A 20,740-nucleotide genomic window follows, 5' to 3' on the forward strand; every position below is an offset into this window, starting at 1 on the left:
GGCTGCGGAAGAGTGCAGCCCAGAGCAAGCCGACAGCGCTCAGGAAAGAGGTCCTCACAGAGAAAAACACAACTAACAGAGCTCATGCAGACGACCATTCCCAAAGGTCTTTTACACAACTGGAAATCCTTGGGCTGCACTGGAAATGGAGAACTAAACAAGCAAAAAATCATTACCACTAGGAAAACAAAAAATCATGCAAGAAAGTATTACCCATCACAGTGTATGGTTTTAGCCTAACAATATAACAATTTGTAAACATTCATTTAAACCAATATCACCATAAAGTATAGTAGATTAAAGACGCCCAAATGACCGTCACTCACCTCACTAAGAAATGAAGTCTGTTTCTCCCCTCCCTTGAGTATCCTATAACTCCACGGCTTTCACCAACAGAATATGGCAAACTGACATGGTGTTACCTCCTTCCTTACGGACCCCGCCACCCTGCTGCAAGGAAGCCCAAGTAATCTCACAGAGACCCGTGTTGGAGGTCATAAGGCCCATGGCCAACAGACCCTGCCAAGATCCTACCTACAGCCAGCACCAACAAGTCAGCTATGTGTACAACACAAGCTGACCCCAGAGAGAGCAAAAGGAGAAGCTACAACTGGCTAACAAAGTCCAAACTGCCAAAGTGGGGACTGGCACTGTGGCACAGGTTAAGCCTCCACCTGTAGTGTTGGCATCCCACATGGGCACCAGTGGAGTCCTGGCTACTCCATTTACAATCCAGCTCCCTGCTAATGTGCCTGGGAAAACAACAGAAGACGGCCCAAGTCCTTGGGCCCCTGTACCCACATGAGAGACCTGGAAGAAGCCCCTGGGCTCCACTTGGGCCAGCCCCAGTGGCTGTGGCCATTTGGGGAGTTAACCAGCAAATAGAAGATCTACCCACACCCCACCTCTGGCTCTCCTCTGTAACTCTTGACTTTCAAATAAATACATAAATATTTTTTAAAAAGCTTGTCAAAGTGGAAACAAATAAATGTAGTGTTTTCAGCCACAAAGTTATGAAATAGATAAGCAAAACTCCATCCCTAATATTCAGACTATTGGGAAGAAATAGGAAAGTGTGAGGCAAAGGGTTAAGAAAACTAACCCTCTGGGGCTGGCTCTGTGGCACAGCAGATTAAGCCACCACCTGCAGTGCCAGCATCCCATATGGGATAAATAAATAAATCTTAAAAAAAAAAAAAAAAATGGGGCCGGCCCTCTGGTGCAGTGGATTAAAGTCCCAGCCTGCAGCGCCAGCTTCCAATATGGGCGCCAGTTCAAGTCCTGGCTGCTCCTCTTCCAATTGAGCTCTCTGCTATGGCCTGGGAAAGCAGAAGAAGATGACCCAAGTCCTTGGGCCCCTGCACCCACATGAGAGACCCTGAAGAAGCTCCTGACTCCTGGCTTTGGATCAGCTCAGCTCTGGCAGTTGCAGTCATTGGGGGAGTGAACCAGCGGAATGGAAGACCTCTCTCTCTCTGGATCTACCTCTCTAACATTTTTTCTTTTTTTTTAAGATTGATTTTATTTATTTGAAAGACAGAGTTACAGAGAGAGGTAGAGACAGAGAGGTCTTCCACCCATTGGTTCACTCCCCAAATGGCCGCAACAGCCGGAGCTGCACCAATCCACAGCCAGGAGCCAGGAGCTTCCTCCGTGTCTCCCTAGTGGGTACAGGGACCCAAAAACTTGGGCCATCTTCCACTGCATTCCCAGGCCACAGCATAGAGTTAGATCAGAAACGGAGCAGCCGAGACCAGAACCGGCGCCCATATGCGATGCCGGCGCTTCAGGCCAGGGCGTTAACCCACTGCGCCACAGTGCCAGCCCGGTAACTCTGTCTTTCAAATAAATAAAGAGGGAAGGAGGGAAGGAAGGAAGGAAACTACCCCTCATTATCTTCCACTGATAACATTTAATACGTAAGTCTGGGTGCCAGCAGTGTGATCCAGCAGCTTACGCCGCCACCTGCAATGCTGGTATCCCATGCTGGAGCACCAGTTCATGTCCCAGCTGCTCAGCTTCCAGTCCAGCTCCCTCACGTGCCTGGGAAAGCAGTGAGGATGACCCAATGCTTAGGACCCTGCCCCACGCTGGAGACCTGAATAAGCTACTGGTTCCTGGCTCCTGGCTTCAGGTCAGCCCAGCCCCAGCTGTTGCCGCCATTTGGGAAGTGAACCACTATCTCTTTCTCTGTCTTATTTATGTATTTGAAAGGCAGAGCTGCAGAAGGAGGGAGACAGAGATCTCCCATCAGCGGGTTCATTCCCCAAGTGGCCTCAATGGTGAGGGTTCTGCTAGGCTGAACCCAGGAGACAGCAGTTTCTTCCAGATCTCCCATGTGGGTGCAGGGGCCCAAGGACTTGGTCCATCCTCTGTTGTTTTCCCAGGCGCATTAGCAGGGAGCTGGATCAGAAGTGGAGCAGTCAGGACTCAATTTGGAGCCCATATAGGGTACCGGGGCAATTTTACCTGCTACCCCAATAAATAAATTTAAAAAAAAAAAAAAAAAGGAAGGAAGGAAACGCACATCCTTGAGAATAAAATTTACATAAACTCTAAGGCTGGAACTCACAACCCAGTTTCTGCTACATCATTTCCTGCCATCACTCCTGTACTGGAAACTCCCAGCTAGAGAGGAGAGCGGCTAGGAAATGCCAGGGTCACCACAGGCCTCAGGAACCAGCTCAGAAATGGTTGGGCAACAGCAGAGACTAGACACAGACTGCCCGGTAGCACAGCACAGCCAAGAACAGGGCCAGGCTAGGGGCCAGAGGCCCTGCTCAGATCTCCACGTGCACCTCCATGTTCCAGCTCACACTCCGTCCCAAGGGGCCACCTGGGACTCCACCAGAGGCAGGTGGGGTGAACCAGCAATGCGGCTCTTTCCATGTTTCTCTCAAATTAAAGAATAATATTTTTTTAAACTTTCTTTTTTTTTTGACAGGCAGAGTGGACAGTGAGAGTGAGAGTGAGAGTGAGAGAGAGAGAGAGAGAGAGAGAGGAAGGTCTTCCCTTGCCGTTGGTTCACCCTCCAATGGCCGCCGCGGCCGGCGCGCTGCAGCCGGCGCACCGCGCTGATCCGATGGCAGGAGCCAGGTGCTTATCCTGGTCTCCCATGGGGTGCAGGGCCCAAGCACTTGGGCCATCCTCCACTGCACTCCCGGCCACAGCAGAGAGCTGGCCTGGAAGAGGGGCAACCGGGACAGAATCCGGCACCCCAACCGGGACTAGAACCTGGTGTGCCGGCGCCGCTAGGCGGAGGATCAGCCTAGTGAGCCGCGGTGCCAGCCATAAAGAATAATTTTTAAAGTAACTGATTAAAACCTTACACACACACACACACACACACACAGTTTCACTTGTGATAAGCAAAATTTCCTTTACCTCAAGTTTATTGTCTTACAAAAATAAGGAGTCCCCACTCCAAGGGAAACAGAGAAGGTAATGATTCGTAATTGGTTGTTACTATTTCTTCTGAACCAGCAGACAGCCCTAAACTACACTCCACCGATCCACAGGGCTCACGTGAGCTACTGGACCAACCTGACTTCTGCCGTTTACTGATCCAGCCACTACTGAGATTCCTAGTGCAGCCAAGAGCGTCCTGGTATCTGGGAAATGCAGACCAGTCCCGTCTCCCAAGGCAGACCCTTGACAAACAAGAATCACAATTAGGGCCAGGGCTGCGGCACAGCAGGTAAAACCACCGTCTGCAGCACCAGCGTCCCATATGGGCGCCAGCGCAAGTCCCAGCTGCTCCATTTCCGATCTAGCTCCCTGCTAGTGCATCTGGGAAAACTGTGGAGGATGACCCAAGTGCTTAGGCCTCTGCACCCACGTGGGAGGCCCCGAAGAAGCTCCTGGCTCCTGCCTCCTGGCTTCAGCTCAGCTCCGGCCCTTGCAGCCATTTGGGGAGCGAACCAGCTGATGAAAGACCTATCTCTGTGTGTCTCTACCTCTCTCTGTAACTTTCAAATAAAATAACTTTTTAGGGGCTGGTGCTGTGGCGCAGAGGGTTAACGCCCTGGCCTGAGGCACCGGCATCCCTTATGGGCGCTGATGCAAGTCCCGGCTGCTCCACTTCCAATCCAGCTCTCTGCTATGGCCTAGGAAAGCAGTAGAAGATGGCCCAAGTCCTTGGGCCCCTACACCCACGTGGGAGACCCAGAAGAAGCTCCTGGCTCCGGATCGGCTCAGCTCCGGCCGTTGCAGCCATTTGGGGAGTGAACCATCGGATGGAAGACCTCTCTCTCTCTCTCTCTCTCTGTGTATCTCTTTCAAATAAATAAATATATCTTTAAAAAAAATAACTTTTTACAAAGTTTATTTTACAGATTTTAGAACTCAAAAGAATCCAATAAACTGTACACAATTTATTTTAGGCAAAGAACAAATGAGAAAAACCTAACTTTTCCACATGCAACTTTCTCCGTGACCTCCATTTGTAGGCTTTCATTTTGGGTAGTGCTGCTTCTATTAAAATGTCATTTTGGGGGCCGGCGCCGTGGCTCAACAGGCTAATCCTCCGCCTTGCGGCGCTGACACACCAGGTTCTAGTCCCGGTTGGGGCGCCGGATTCTATCCTGGTTGCCCCTCTTCCAGGCCAGCTCTCTGCTATGGCCCAGGAAGGCAGTGGAGGATGGCCCAAGTCCTTGGGCCCTGCACCCACAAGGGAGACCAGGAGAAGCACCTGGCTCCTGGCTTTGGATCAGCACGATGCGCCGGCCGCAGTGGCCATTGGAGGGTGAACCAACGGCAAAAAGGAAGACCTTTCTCTCTGTCTCTCTCTCTCTCACTATCCACTCTGCCTGTCCAAAAAAAAAAAAAAAAAAAAAGTCATTTTGGGGTCGACGCTGTGGCGTAGCAGGTAAAGCCACCATCTGCAGCAACAGCATCCCATATGGGCGCCGGTTCAAGTCCCAGCTGCTCCACTTCCCATCCAGCTTTCTGCTATGGCCTGGGAAAGTGGTAGAAGATGGCCCAAGACCTTGGGCCCCTGCACCCACGTGGGAGACCAAGAAGAAACTCCTGACTCCTGGCTTCGGATCGGCACAGCTCTGGCTATTGTGGCCATTTGGGGAGTGAACCAGCGGCTGGAAGACCTCCCTCCCTCCCTCCTTCTCTCTCTGTAACTCTTTCAAATAAATAAATAAATCTTGTTTTTAAAAAATGTCATTTTTTCTCTCCCACCAAGGAAGAGCAAGTTGCCTGAAGTCAGACAAGCTTCTCTACACTCTCATGCCAAGGCAAGCCTGCATCCATCCTAGGCTGCTACACGAATAATCTGAACATCAGAGGAGCAAGGGACATCAGGAAGAAGAGCTGCAGGAGCCTCATCCCAGCACTGGGCCGTACCCAGACTAGCCCTGGGGGTTCTGAGTTCCCACCACCTGTTCTCAGTGTGCTCTCTCACCTGGGCCCCAGTGCTCAGGCCAGGAGGCAGAGCTGCGGATCCCACGTGAGGATCCTTGCTGTGGAAACAATAAGGAGCAAAGGAATCAGGAGAGCAGGTACAGGGTTCAGTGAAGGCTTCACTAAGAAACTGACTTGAGAGCAAAGCTGGCGGGTGACATTTTTCTGTTTCTTAAAGGGCTTTCTCTTTGTTCTGAACTCCAAAGCTGAAGCAAACATAAATGCTTACAGAAAGACCATCAGCACAGGGAGGCCGGTTCCATTAGACAAAAGCTTAGGTCTCAGCACTAATGTGACTTACCAATTTACAAAGAATCCTTGCTAGCTAAGCCGGTCCACTTCTCACATCCCCAAGCCCAATGCCAGCCAATCACCACGACTTGACCAGGACTCACCAGTCTCCTAACCGGCTTATGCATCAGGAGACTGGAACGTGTCAGAGTCACAGTCAGTCTGGGGGACCTGGGAATCTGCATTTCTAACAATTTCCAGTGACTGAGGACCAGGCTTCCAAACCACTGGACTAGGTTATGGTGCAGTAACAAGCCCCAAACCAGGTGCTACTTGGCTCAACCCAGAAGTTTCTTTCTGGCACACTTCCATTTGTTTCCAACAATGAGAAACAAGCAAAAGCAGAGCACATGGCTCTTCGAGTTTCCACCAAACTGGACCAACGCCATCCACACCAGACCCTGAGGAACAGGCTTTCCCGAGTAAACTCCGCGTCCTGGCCCTACCCTCACTTAACCCCTCAAGGGCCTCCCACTGCCCCTAGGTTAAGGATACTTAACAGGCCCAAGCATTTGGCCTAATGGCTGACACTGCTTGGGATGATGACTGCAGTCCGTTTCAGAGCAGCCAGCTCGAGTTCTGGCTCCACTCCCAACTCCAGCTTCCTGCTACTGCACACCTTGGGAGGAAGCAGGTGCTGGCTCAAACAGCTGGGTCCCTGCCACCCACATGGGAGACCAGGACTCAGTCCCTGGCTCTCAGCTTCAGCCTGGCCTGCCCCTAGCTATTGTAGCCATGTGGGGAGTGAACCAGTGCATGGGAGATCTCTGTCTCTCTCAATAAACAAATAATTGTTTTAAAAACTTGACAGAGCCTGAAAGAACTTGCCTGGCTCCCCTCCCCCAAGTTTCCTTCTGCTCCATCACAGGGCCTTTGCGCAGGCCCTTCCCCCACAGAGCCAAGCCTCCTCCTGCTACCCTGCATCAGCAACCATCCTGCCCAAAGGCTTTCCCGACACCTGTCAGAACACCCTCCCTGCTGAAGACACCTAGGTGTTTCCTTCAAAGTCTGCTTTTTGTTATGGGGAATTCTAAAAACACAGAAATATGACAGAACAGTGGAAACCCTCCCCCACCAACACAGGCCAGTCCTGTTCTAGCCACATGCTCACCCTCTCCCTCCCTCCTCCCTTCCACAGCGCAGCTCACCACCTCATCAGATGTCTGTGCGCAGCTCTAAAAGGCAGGGACACTTCTCTACCATTTATTCAATTTCTAATTTATTTTAAAGGCAGAACAGCAGCAGGAGAAAGAGATCTTCCATCCACTGATTCACTACCCAAATGCCTGCCACAGCCCAAAACTCCATCCCGGTCTCCGAGGGCTTGAGCCATTCCCTGCCCCTCCCAGGCTGAGCAGACAGGGCTGGGACTCTGGCACCCCCACACGAGCTGAGGGCGTCCCAGCACCTCTACCACTGTGCAAAATGCTTCCTCCTGTTTTCTCATCCATGGAACAAATGATTCAGTAACAGATCTATACCACTGATGAGCCAAAACCCACGTTCTTAGTCCCATGGAATTACAGACCTGCGAGGAGACCAAAGATCATCTCTGAAAAACCCACAAAATAGCCTTGCCAAAGTCAGTGAGCCTGAACCTGATCAAACTTCCATTTTAGCCATCAATCTGCAGGAAATACAGAGGCAAGAACACGCTAACCTCCACCACAGGGCTGCCATGAACGAAACCAGAATGTGAACCACCACATGAACAACAAGGAAAGACAGGGCAGTGGGTGACAAGAGCCTGGAGGCACAGGAGCTGAACTCAGTGCACAGGGCTCACCTGCAGCTGTCAGCCAACCGCCAGACACCACCAGCACTGCTTCTGATATCTGGGACAATCAGAATCTGGAACACTGATTGGTTATTAGGGTTTTTTGTTGTTTGTGGTTTTTGCTGTGATAGTGGGTTTTTTTACATTTAAAAAAAGTACTCCCTGGGCAAGTGTTGTGCAGCAGGTTAAGCCGCCACTTGCAACATCCACATCCCTTCCACCAGAGTGCCTGGGAGGGTGTCTCACCGCTGCCTCTGCTTCCTATCCAGCTGCCTACGACAGCACGTGGGAGGCTCAAATGCGCACGTGCCTCCACGCTGCCGGCATCTGGGCAGTGAACCAAGACCCTCCTCTGCCTCTGGTTCTGTCTTTGCAAATAAAAATAATGTTTTAAAAAATAGTGAGACGGCTCGGTGGCGTAGTAGGGTTAATCCTCTGCCTGAGGCGCTAGCATCCCATATGGGCACCAGTTCTAGTCCCGGCTGCTCCTCTTCTGATCCAGCTCTCTGCTGTGGCCTGGGAAAGCAGTGGAAGATGGCCCGAGTGCTTGGGCCCCTGTACCCGCATGGGAGACCCCAAAGAAGCTCCTGGCTCTTGGCTTCAGATCAGTGCAGCTCTGGCCGTTGCAGCCATCTGGGGAGTGAACCAATGGAAGGAAGACTTTCTCACTGTCTCTCCCTCTCATTTTCTGTAACTCTACCTCTCAAATAAATAAAAATCTTAAAAAAAAAAAAAAAAACCAGAGTCGGCACTGTGGCGCAGTAGGTTAAGCCTCTGCCTGCAGCACCGGCATCCCATATGGGCACCGGTGCAAGTCTTGACTGCTCCACTTCCGATCGATCCAGCTCCCTGCTAGTGGCCTGGGAAAGCAGCAGAAAACAGCCCAAACACTGACCTGGAAGAAGCTCCTGGCTCCTGGCTTCAGACTGGCCTAGCTCCAGCTGTTGTGGCCATCTGGGTAATGAACCAGCAGATAGAAGACCTCTCTCACTGTCTCTCCCTCTGTCTATAACTCAGCCTCTCAAATAAATATTTATTTAAAAAAAGACACAAGTACACTGCCCTGACAAAATGTAACATCCTACTTTTCTCCATGTGTACACAGCTGTATGTTAAAATGGTCTCTGACAGGCAGAATGGTAGGGCAGTACTGGGCTCCCTCTGCTCTGCTCTCCTGCTCCCCTCTCATGCTGTAACCCTGCCCCATCACTGCCACTCTCCCTCTCCTGCAGCCAACCACTCTTCCCTGTCCCCACTTCCTGTGCTTTGGAAAGGCTATGGTTTCCTAGCCCTGATAGTGGTCCTCGAGCCTCCTCTCTGACCTCTGCCTCTACACACGGCCCCCCATCCTTGCAGGGTCACTCAGGACACACATGTCCATTCATAGCACCCTTGAGGCAAATTACGCCCTCCCATATCATACAGAGGATCTGTTCATTCAAATAGTCACTAAAACCCTGACACTCGGGAACCACCCTAGGCACCAGGGATATGACAGTGTTTGAAGCCAAGAAGTCCCCACCCTCAAATACACAGAAGTAAAAATGCAAAGATTGGGCCAGTAATGTGGCGTAGCGGGTCAAGCCGCCGCCTGCAGTGTCGGCATCCCATATGGGATCCCATATGGGCTGCTCCACTTCCGATCCAGCTCTCTGCTGTGGCCTGGGAAAGCAGTGGAGGATGGCCAGGTCTGTGGGAGACCTGGAGGAGGATCCTGGCTCCTGGCTTCGGATGGGCGTGGCTCTGGCCGTTTCAGCCAATTGGGGAGTGAGCAGATGGAAGACCCCTCTCTCCCTCTCTCTCTCTGCCTCTCCTTCTCTGTGTAATTCTGGCTTTCAAATAAATAAATCTTTTTAAAAAAAATGAACAAATGCAAAAGGCCAGAAAGATGAGTGCTGAGGTGGAGAAGCTGAGGCGAATCCGACAGCAGCAAGGTGTTCAAATCAGTGATGTGGGGAGGTCTGAGCCAAGGCCTCAAGAAGAGCAAGGAGGGGCTGGCATTGTGGCACAGCAGGTTAGGCCACTGCCAGCATCCCACATGGGCACCAGTCCAAGTCTCAGCTGCTCACGTGCCCTGGAAAGCAGTGGAAGATGGCCCAAGAATCTGCCCTCCACCACCCAGATGGGAGACCCAAATAGAGCTCCAGGCTTTAGCCTGGCCCAGCCCCAGCTGTTGCAGCCATTTGGGGAATGAACCAGAGGATGGATGACCTCTCTCTCTCTCTCCTTTTCTCTCTGAAACTCTTACTTTTCAAATAAATAAATCTTAAAAAAAAAAAGTATAAGGGTGGGCATTGTGGTGCAGCAGCTGAAGCCAGCTCTTGGGACTCCTGCATTCCAGTGTGTCTGGTTCAAGTCCCGGCTACGCCACTTCTGATCCAGCTTCCTGCCTATGTGTGAGGGAGGCAGCAGGTGACAGCTTAGCACAGGAGAGCTGGAGCCTGACTTGGCCCAGCCCCGTTGTCACAGGGATCTAGGAAGAGACCCAACAGATGGAAGCTCTCTCTCATCAGTCGCTCTGCCTTTCAAACAAACAAACAAATCTTTAAAAAGAGCAAAGATCAAGTCTTGCAGTCATCTGAAAGAGGGCACCCCAGGCTGGAAATGGCTGGGAGACATCGAGCATGGAAAGTCAGCAAGGAGAGGGGAAGCATCAAGTGCGAAAGACCTACCTCTAAGGGCTTCCACAACCAGGCAGGAATCAGGACGGCGCCCCAGCACTAGGGGCCAAGATGAGACCTGAGAGAATTAATAGGAAGAGCAAGCCTAGCCCACATACACATCACATCCCTGGGGGTGGGGGGAGCAAGAGAAAGTAACAACTGACCAGGTAAAGGCCCAGGTGAAACATGGCAGACACAGAGGGATGAAAAGATGTGGCAAGGCCAAAATAAGAAACAGGTGAGAGGCCGGCACCGTGGCTCACTAGGCTAATCCTCTGCCTGCGGCGCCGGCACCCCAGGTTCTAGTCCCAGTCGGGGCGACGGATTCTGTCCCGGTTGCCCCTCTTCCAGGCCAGCTCTCTGCTGTGGCCCGGGAGTACAGTGGAGGATGGCCTAAGTGCTTGGGCCCTGCACCCGCATGGGAGACCAGGAGAAGCACCTGGCTCCTGTCTTCGGATCAGCGTGGTGCACCCGCCACAGCACGCCGGCCGCAGCGGCCATTGGAGGGTGAACCAACGGCGAAGAAAGACCTTTCTCTCTCTCTCTTTCTCACTGTCCACTCTGTCAAAAAAAGAAAAAAGAAAAGAAAGAAAGGAAGGAAGGAAGGAAGGAAGGAAGGAAGGAAGGAAGGAAGGAAGGAAGGAAGGAACAGGTGAGAGCCAGAAAATCCAGAGAGAGACTGGTCTTGAACCCCAAACGGCAATGAGACACTTGAAGGCTGGGGACTCACAGGACCACTCCAGCGTTTCAGAAAGACCAGGCAAAGTGTACACAGCTGACAGAAGGCAGTGAAACTAGTCAGAGGTGTGATTCTAAGCCGCTTGCCTGCACACAAAAGCAGCAAACACACACATGAGGGGCCAGTGCTGTGGCGCAGTGGGTTAAGCCAGGGCCTGCAATGCCAGCATGACATATGGGCGTGGTTCAAATCCCAGTTGTTCCACTTCCAACCCAGCTCCCTTGAAACACAGCTGAAGATGGCCCAAGTGTTTGGGCCCCTGCCACCCACATGGCTCCTGGCTTCAGCGTGGCCCAGCCCCAGCTGTTGAGGCCATCTGGGAGGTGAACCAGCAGATGGAAGATCTTTCTCTCTCTCCCTATCACTCTGTAACTCTGCCTTTCAAATAATCTTAAAAAAAAAAGTGCATGTGAAAATAATCGACACACAAAAACATCATTAATATACATAAACCCTCTAACAGTATAACAAATATTTTATTTATTTGACAGATAGAGTTAGACAGTGAGAGAGAGAGACAGAGAGAAAGGTCTTCCTTCAGTTGGTTCATCCCCCAAATGGCCACCACGGCTGGAGCTATGCCAATCCTGGTTCCTGGTCTCCCATGCAGGTGCAGGGGCCCAAGCACTTGGGCCATCCTCCACTGCCTTCCCGGGCCACAGCAGAGAGCTGGACTGGAAGAGGAGCAACCAGGACTAGAACTCAGTGCCCATATGGGATACCGGCACCACAGGTGGAGGATTAACCAAGTGAGCCACGGCGCCAGCCCCACAGTATAACAAATTTTTAAAAATTAATTTATTTATTTGAAAGTCAGAGTTACACAGAGAGAGAAGGAGAAGCAGAGAGAGGTCGGTCTTCCATCTGCTGGTACACTCCCCAATTGGCTGCAACGGCCAGAGCTGGGCTGATCCAAAGCCAGGAGCCAGGAGCTTCTTCCGGGTCTTCTCACATGGGTGCAGGGCCCAAGGACTTGGGCCATCTTCTACTGCTTTCCCAGGCCATAGCAGAAAGCTGGATCGGAAGTGGAGCAGCCGGGACTCAAAGTGGCGCCCATATGGGATGCCAGCAATGCAGGCAGCAGCTTTACCCGCTACGCCACAGCGCTGGCCCCAAGTATAACAAATATTATTAGCTCTTACAATGGCAACCCAGTCAACTTACAAGTTGAGGTCCTGGGGCAAGTGTCATGGTACAGCAGGTTATGCCACTGCTTGGGCACCAACATTCCTTATCAGAGGTTCTGGTTCGAATCCCAGCTGTTCCAGGCTTCGGATCCAGCTTCCTGCTAGTGCACCTGAGGATGCACCAGATGATGGCCCAGGTGTTTGGGTTTCTGCCACCCACAGGGAAGACCCAGATGGGGCCCCACCCTATTACAGGCATGTTGGGGGTGAACCAGTCTCTTTGTGTCAGTTTCAAATAAACAAATCTTCAAAAACAATTGAGGTTCCGACTCCTAGACAGAAAAATCACGGTCTCCATATCCACTAGGATTGTCTCACTCTTGGGAGTTCTTTATTTTTAAACACAGGGAGACAGAGACAGATCTTGCATCCAGTGGTTCACTCCCCAAACGCGCTCAACAGCCAGGACTCGACCAGGTTGAAGCCACGAGCCCAGAACTCTGTCCAGGTCTCCCATGTGAATGGCATGGACCCAAGTACTTGAGCCATCACCTCCTGCCTCCCAAAGCACATATAGTCAAAGCAGGAATCGCAGCCAGGACGAAAATCCAGGCACTGCAATATGGGACGTAGGCATCCCAAGCAGTGTCTAGTCACGGTGCCAAACACCCTCCCCTCTACTGGGGTGTTTAGGCCCAACCAACACTGTGCAATTTCTATTTCTATCCTTGTACACTCTGTGGAAACCACTAAGTACAGAAATTAAGACACTTTAAAAACTCCTCAGCTGCCATTTGTTTTTAGGAAGGCAGATTCAAAAACAAAACTAATTAGATGTTAATTTTTATTTTTATTTTATTTGAAAGGCAGAGACACAAAAAGATAGACCTTCCATATTCTGGTTTACTTCTCAAGTACCTGCAACAGCAGGAGCCGGGCCAGGCTGAAGCCAGGAGCCCAGAATCCAGCTGGGTCTCCTCTACCACTGCTGCAGGCATCATCACCCGGTGCCCATTAACAGGAAACTGGAGACGCGGCGCCGTCGGGAGTGGACGCAGGGGCGCAGTGGGCTAAGCTTCCATCTGCAGCGCCAGCATCCCACATGGCCACCAGTTGCAGTCCCAGCTGCTCCACTTCCCATCCAGCTCTCTGCTCTGGCCTGGGAAAGCAGTAGAAGATGGCCCAAGTGCTTGGGCCCCTGTACCCACATGGGAGACCCGGAAGCTCCTGGCTCCTGGTTTCAGATTGGCACAGCTCCAGCCGTTGCAGCCATTTGAGGACTGAACCAGCAGATGGAAGACCTCTTTCTTCCTCTCCCTCTGTCTGTAATTCTGTCAAATAAGTAAAATTTTTAAAAAATAAGGGGGGGGGGGGCAGCGCTATGGCACAGTGGGTTAATGCCCTGGCCTGAAGCACTGGCATCCCATATGGGCGCTGGTTCAAGTCCCAGCTGCTCCACTTCCGATCCAGCTCTCTGCTGCTGCCTGGGAAAGTAGTAGAAGATGGCACAAGCCCTTGGGCCCCTGCATCCACATGGGAGACCCGGAAGAAGCTCCTGGCTCCTGGCTTTGGATTGGTGCAGCTCCAGCCATTGTGGCCATTTGGGGGAGTGAACCAATGGATGGAAGACCTCTCTCTCCCTCTCTGCCTCTCCTTCTCTCTGTAACTCTGCCTTTCAAATAAATAAATCCTTAAAAAAAAAATTAAAAAATAAATAATAAAGGGGGAGGGGGCAGCACTGTGGCGTAGCGGATAAAGTCACTGCCTGCAGTGCCGGTATCCCATATGGGCACCGGTTTGAGACCCAGCTGCTCCACTTCCCATCCAGCTCTCTCTGCTATGGCCTGGGAAAGCAGTAGAAGATGGTGTAAGTCCTTGGGCTCCTGCACCCACGTGGGAAACCTGGAAGAAGTTCCTGGCTTTCAGCTTCGGATCAGCCCAGCTCAGGCTATTGCAGCCATTTGGGGAGTGAACCAGCAGATGGAAGCTCACTCTCTCTCTCTCTCTGCCTCTCTGTAACTCCATCTTTCAAATAAATTTTTTTAAAATGTTCAAATAAATAAATAAAAGTGGAGTAGTCAGGACTCAAAGGCAGGTACTCGGATAAGGAGTGCAGGTATCCCAAACAAGGTCCCTGTCCCAAGCATCACTTCCTAATTTTTTTTTTTTTTTTTTTTTTTACCTAGCAATCAAATTTCACCAAATCAATTAACTCCTTCAAAAGCTATGGAGTGGCTAGTGCTGTGGTATAGTGGGTAAGGCCACCATCTGCAGTGTTAGCATCCCATATGGGCACCGGTTCTAGTCCTGGCTGCTCCATTTGCAATCCAGCTCTCTGCTATGACCTGGAAAAGTAGCAGAAGATGGTTCAAGTGCTTGGGCCCCTGAACCTGCGTGGGAGACCTGAAAGAAGCTCCTGGCTCCTGGCTTCCAATCAGCCCAGCTCCAGCCATTGTGGCCATCTGGGGAGTGAATCAGCAGATGAAAAACCTCTCTCTCTCTCTCTCTCTCTCTCTCTGCCTCTCTGTAACTCTGCCTTTCAAAGTTTAAAAAAAAAAAAAAAAGGTTATGGATAAGTACAAAATGCTGAAGAGTCTCTGGGTAGCCAAATGTCTTTTTACCCCAAAAAAGCTTTTTATAAACAATCATTCTTTAAAAAGAAATGAACAAATCATTAAAAACAATTTTAAATATGAGCCTAATCCTCTAGGGCTTCCAAGTCACTTTTTTTTTTTTTTTTTTTTTGAGAGTTACAGAGGAGGAGACAGAGAGAAAGGTCTTCCACCCACTGGTTCACTCCCCAAATGGCTGCAAGAGCTGGAGCTGGGCTGATCCAAAGCAAGGAGCCAGGAGCTTCTTCCAGGTCTCCCACATACGTTTAGGGGCCCAAGCACTTTGGCCAACTTCTACTGCTTTCCCAGGCCATAAGCAGAGAGCTGGATCAGAAGTGGAACAGCCAGGACTCAAGAACTGGTGCACACATGGAATGTCGGCATCACAGGCAGAGGCTTAGCCTACTATGCCAAAGCGCCAGCCTCCCAAATCACCTCTTGGCGCCTATATTTTGTACACTTCATGTTCTTTTCACCTTGCCCAGTAGAGAAATCAGCTAGGACATACAGTAGGAACACTCCTGCATCTTGGCGATGGGTACAGGTCTGCTCCATGCATTTGTTGTCCTACAGTGCTTGCAGTGTTTCACAGCTGTCATTCAATATTTGAGTTCATGATGACCAGCAAAAAAAAACCCATCCTGTCTGGCAGTCTTGGCTTCCCAATTAAAGCACAGTGACCTTAACCCCACCCCTTCCTTTCCATATTCAGTTTCTTCCCCAGAGGGTTCTTTTCTGCTCCAACATCACTTACAAAAGAAAAAGAGGCAAACAGGTAAGACACCAGCATTAAAATTGATTCTTTACCCTATGCCATTCAACCATTTATTCACAACTTCCTGGGTGCCTGCCATGAAGAGACACCAAAAGGAACAAGACAGCAACAGTCCTACCTCCAAGAACTCATTCCCAGCAGAGAAAGTTCACATGTGGCCATTAAAAGGCCATGTACTGTACACAGAAAAGGACAGGCAGCAGTCTACATCCCAACAACCCATACAAAAGTCTAAAGTCAAGACAGGATAGCACATGTATGGGACTAAGACCCAAGAACACCACAGTCAAGGACAGGCACTGTGGTGTAGGATGCCACATCCCGTATCAGAGCGCCAGTTCCAATCCTGGTTACTCTGTTTCCAATCCAGCTTCCTGCTATTACCTGGGACAGAAGAAGATGGCCCACATACATGGGTCCCTACCCTCATGTGAGAGACCTGGATGGAGTCTGGGCTCCTGGCTTTGGCCTGGCCCAGCCTTGGCTGTTGCAGGCATTTGGAGAATGAAGCAGTAGATGAAAGGTTGGTCGGTCAGTATCTCTCTCTCTCATAAATAAATTTAAAAAAAAAAAAAAAAGTGATGGGGGCCAGCGCTGTGGCGTAGCAGCAGTGCCGGCATCCCATATGGGCACTGGTTTCGAGCCCTGGCTGCTCCACTTCCGATCCAGCTCCCTGCTATGGCCTGGGAAAGCAGTAGAAGATGGCCCAGTCCTTGGGCCCTGCACCCATGTGGGAGACACAGAAGAAGCTCCTGGCTCCTGGCTCTGGATCCCGCAGTTCTAGCCACTGCGGCCACCTGGGGAGAGAACCAGCGGACAGAAGACCTCTGTCTCTCTGCCTCGCCTTCTCTAGGTGTAACTCTGACTTTCAAACAAACAAAACAATCGAGAAGGAAATGAGAAAGACATGAATACTGCAGTGAGGCAAGAGAAAGTGTGGCTCAAGACGCTTAACCAAAGTTGTGTGTGTTCTAGAACAGACGTAAGCAAGCAGCTCCACAGACTCACACCCCCACCTCTACACAGAGGACAAAGCCCCAGGCTCAGTTCCCACTGATAAAATGTTTATTTGGGTTATCTGCCTGGACCAAATAAGCTTGGATTACTAACTTCGGCACCACTTTAGCATATTCTTTAATAAATGCTATTACTTGGCAAAGAAAATCTTTTTTTTTTTTTTTTTTTTTGACAGGCAGAGTGGACAGAGAGAGAGAGACAAAGAGAAAGGTCTTCCTTTTCCGTTGGTTCACCTCACAACGGCCGCTGCGGCCGACACACCACACTGATCCGAAGACAGGAGCCAGGTACTTCCTCCTGGTCTCCCATGCGGGTACAGGGCCCAAGCACTTGGGCCATCCTCCACTGTACTCCCGGGCCATAGCAGAGAGCTGGACTGGAAGAGGAGCAACCGGGACAGAATTCGGCGCCCCAACCGGGACTAGAACCCGGTGTGCCGGTGCCGCAAGGCGGAGGATTAGCCTAGTGAGCTGCGGCACCAGCCCAGCAAAGAAAATCTTACAACCTATAGAACACACGTGTGATCAGTGTTTTCTACCCTCTTACTGGTACTTCTTACTAGGTTCTAATTCCACCTGCTTTTACATATTTGACACTGATTCTTCAAACAGTAAAAAAAAAAGGAAGCAACTAATTAGTTTGCATTGAAAACACCTGAATACAGCGGGGGCTGGCCCACCCTCCTAACCAACCCTCGGGGTCTCTATTCCTGACTCCGTCAATTCTGATGTACTTCATTTGTTTGCTCACAGTTCAGCAGGTCCCAGCTTAACAACCCCACACAGAGGCGGCGCTGGTTAAGATGCTGCTTGGGACTTCTGCATTCCATAAAGGAGGGCGGAGGGCTGAGTCGCAGCTCTGCTTCCGGATTCCAGCTTCCTGCTAAAGTGTATCCTGGGAGGCAACGACTGTGGCTCAATACTTAGGCCCCTGTCACGCTTGCAGGAGGCCTAGACTGAGATCCAGGCTCCAGGTGAGGGCCTGGTGCAGCCCTGGCTGTTGTGGGGATCTGGGAAGTGAATCAGCTGATGGAAAATCTCTCTCTTCATAAAGTAATAAATCGGTTGAATGAAAATAAATATAATAGATCTGTAGCCTGTTTATCTTGTATTGCTCCATTTCCACAATTTTCATGTTTAGAAATTACACATGAATATATCACATGAGTGCATGTGTAAGAACAAACTGTCCACCATTTTTCAGAATTCATGAAGTTAATTATCTGACACTTTTTTTTTTTTTTTTGACAGGCAGAGTTAGACAGTGAGAGAGAGACAGACAGAGAGAAACACCTTCCTTCTGTTGGTTCACCCCACAAATGGCCGCCACGCCAGCGCGCTGCACGGATCCAAAGCCAGGAGCCAGGCGCTTCCTCCTGGTCTCCCATGCGAGTGCAGGGCCATCCTCCACTGCCTTCCCGGGCCACAGCAGAGAGCTGGACTGGAAGAGGAGCAACTGAGGCAGAATCCAGCGCCCCAACTGGGACTAGAACCCGGGGTGCCGGCGCCGCAGGCGGAGGATTAGCCTAGTGAGCCGCGGAGCCGGCCATCTGACACTCTTAAAAAGGAATGTTCACCACTGGACTCAGAGGTCAGCCTACTTGGTGGCAACACAGTTGGGAGGGCAGGACTGCTCTACTGAACAGATGAGAGCGCTTCACAAAAGTCTGACAAACTCGAAGCTCTGCAGTAAGTCCTCACTCTACCAGCAACTCCAAACTGAAGGGCGCTTGGCCACTGAGAAAATGGAAGGAAAGAAAAGGAAATGACTCAAAGCAATGGTGAGGCACGAGCCCTCCTCACTTCAGTCAGCAGTTCAGACTTGAACGGGCATCGGCTGTGGTGAACAGAACTCCCATCAAGTGCGTGAAGAACAGGACCCGTTTTCTCCACACTGCTTTAACTTGTGCTTTCTAAATACTGTTCCTCGTCACCTTTAAATACATAACCAGGACACTTCAAACATTTGGGGAAATACAGAGTCTCAACTTTATAACTGGGTGGCTCCTAGCTCGTTTTCTGTATCAGTGGCCTTATTTAAAATATGCACCAACTCTGTAAAGTAGGTGTAAGAACTGCTGGCTGATCGTGGTATTTAAAAGTCATTTAAAAGTCGAGGTCCTGAAAGCCTCAGAGCACGCTGGCAGCACCGAAGACCTCCTAAGCTAGCCCTGAACTCGCTCCAGGCCAAACTGGCCGCTCCTCACAGGGCCTGCGCGCGCGCGCACACACACACCAATTACCCACGCAAGAGCATCAGTTTCGATGCTGTTTTCAACCCTACCGTGGAGCACCCGGGCCCGGCGCTGCAGGGGTCCCACACAGCACGCCCGCCCACTGTCTTCCACCAAAACTCAAGACCAGCGTGTTTTGTTTTTTAATACTGAGATTTAAAACCACGTTCCTGTGAGCGGGGCCAAGCCAATGACCGGCTTCGAGGACCACCGGTCCGCATGCCGGGGGCGAGGGCGCGGCGCGCGCCGACTGCCCCCGGGCGCGGTCCCACCCCTGGCCCACCCGCGCCTCCACCTGCCAAGGCCCCGGCCGCTGCCCGGCCACCGGGGGCGCGCCCGCGCTGACCAACGGCCCGGCCGCCGCGAGTGTCCATGCAGGACACCGCCTGCAAACAAAAAGCGCGCCCCTCCGCCCGACCCCTGCCCGGGCCGGGGGTCCCGACCCGCCCCTCCCGCCGCGCTCGCCCGGGCCGGCGTCCGAGCCGCACAAAGGCCGCCCCGGCCCGCTCGGCGCCGCGGGAACAAAGGCGGCCGCCCCGCCGGCCACGGCACAGGTGCAGCCGCGGCCCGCCGGGCCCAACATGGCCGCGCCCGCCCCGTTAGCCGCGGCCGCCGCCGCCGCCCGCCGGCCCCTCCCCCGCGCCCGGCCGCCGGGTCCGCCGCCCCGCAAGCTGCCCGGGCCTCGGGCCTCGGACCCCCCGGCCCGCCTCAGGCCTCCCGGCGCCCCGGCCCCGCCGGCCCCTCAGGCCTCCCGGCGCCCCGGCCCCGCTCCCCTCAGCCCTCGGGCGCCCGCGGTGCGCGCCTCGGGCCCGGCCTCCCGGCCCCGGCCCCGGCCCCGGCCCCGGCCCCGGCCCCGGCGGCCCCACTGACCTGAGGCGCGTCGCATCCTCCGGGGCGCGGCTCCGGCGCGGCGGCTGAGGAGGGGGCCGGGCCGTGGGCAGGCGAGGCCGCGGGAGGGGAGGGGGCGGCGGCGGCGGCGGCGGGCGCAGCGCGGCCAGGCCGAGGCTCTCCGCGCGCGGCGCCGACCCCGCCCCCGCGCCTCCCGCCCGCCGCCGCCGCCGCCGGGGCCGCCGCCGCCTCGCAGAAGCCGCGGGAAAAGTGCGCGCCGCTGATTGGCTGCCGCGCTCGCGAGGCCCGCGGACCGGGCTTTTCAAATCCGCGCCGGGGCCGCGCGCGGGCGGGAGCGGCGGGGCCGCGCGGGGCGGCGCGGGCGGGGGCCGCGCGGCGGGGGCGGCGGGGGCCGGCGGCGGGCCGGGCGGGGGGCCGCGCGGCGGACCCGCGAGCCGCGCGTGGAGGACCCGGGCGCGCGCCCCGCTCCCGCTACTCGCCGGGCGCGCGCCGCTCGGCGGGGGCTCCGGACCCCGCGCGGAGGCGCCGAGCGCAGTGACGTCACGGCCGCCTGCCCAATCGCCTCCGCGAGCCGGCGCCGCGGAGCGTGGGCGCGTGGGCGCGCGGCCGCGGGCGCTGACGTCGGGCGCGCGGGGGCCGGCGCCGAGGCGCCCTGCTCGGGGGCCGCGCTCAGGGTGGTGGCCCGGCTGCCCGCGGCGCGGCCTGGCTGGGCAGGCGCCGGCCGAGTGTCCGGCCGGGGAGCGGGCCCGCGAGGCTGGACAGCAGAGGCGCCAGGGCTCCGCGCAGGCCGACCCCCGGAGCTGGACTCGGCAGAGGCCCCGGGGGCCGCGGGCATGGCGATGGGGGCAGGGCGGGGGAGTGGACACCGACCGGCGACGCGCCGCTGCCGGTGACCTGGGCCTGCTTCGGCGCGCGGAGGTGGCTGCGAGTGCGGGAAGTGCGAAGTGCCAGAAACGCGCGAGGCGCGTGGGCCCACGTGAGAAGCGGACGTCGGGCCCCCGCCCTCCACGGAGGCCGGAGCGGGCACCGAGTCCTCCCCGCCGCGGCAAGTGGCAGCACGGCCTGGGGCGCTCGGGGCTCGCAGCGGGCTGTCCAGTGCACGGCCCCGAGTGCTAGGCCTTGGACGGCCGGGACAGAGTGCGCTGCACTGGGCTGTTCAAACCTGAGACTTGGCACAGCCACCCAGCCGTGCCCTGGTATGGAGACCAGGTGCTGCGGCCCAGGGCCCGGCCAAACCCATGCTCC

At 53.8% G+C, this 20,740-nt stretch overlaps 1 protein-coding gene across 3 annotated transcripts in view; it reads right to left on the minus strand.

Moving 5' to 3' along the window:
- Positions 1 to 19,622, minus strand: part of NSD2 (nuclear receptor binding SET domain protein 2) — a 99,138-nt gene extending 79,516 nt beyond the window's left edge. For all 3 annotated transcript variants that reach the window (XM_062212723.1, XM_062212725.1, XM_062212726.1), the window contains exon 1: positions 19,517 to 19,622. The gene's annotated coding sequence lies outside the window, so the exon portion shown is untranslated. The remainder of the gene's footprint in view (positions 1 to 19,516) is intronic.
- Between the last annotated feature and the right edge of the window lie 1,118 nt (positions 19,623 to 20,740).

The sequence above is a fragment of the Lepus europaeus genome, chromosome 16 (genome assembly GCF_033115175.1).
Source record: "Lepus europaeus isolate LE1 chromosome 16, mLepTim1.pri, whole genome shotgun sequence".
NCBI classification, from domain to species: Eukaryota; Metazoa; Chordata; class Mammalia; order Lagomorpha; family Leporidae; genus Lepus; species Lepus europaeus.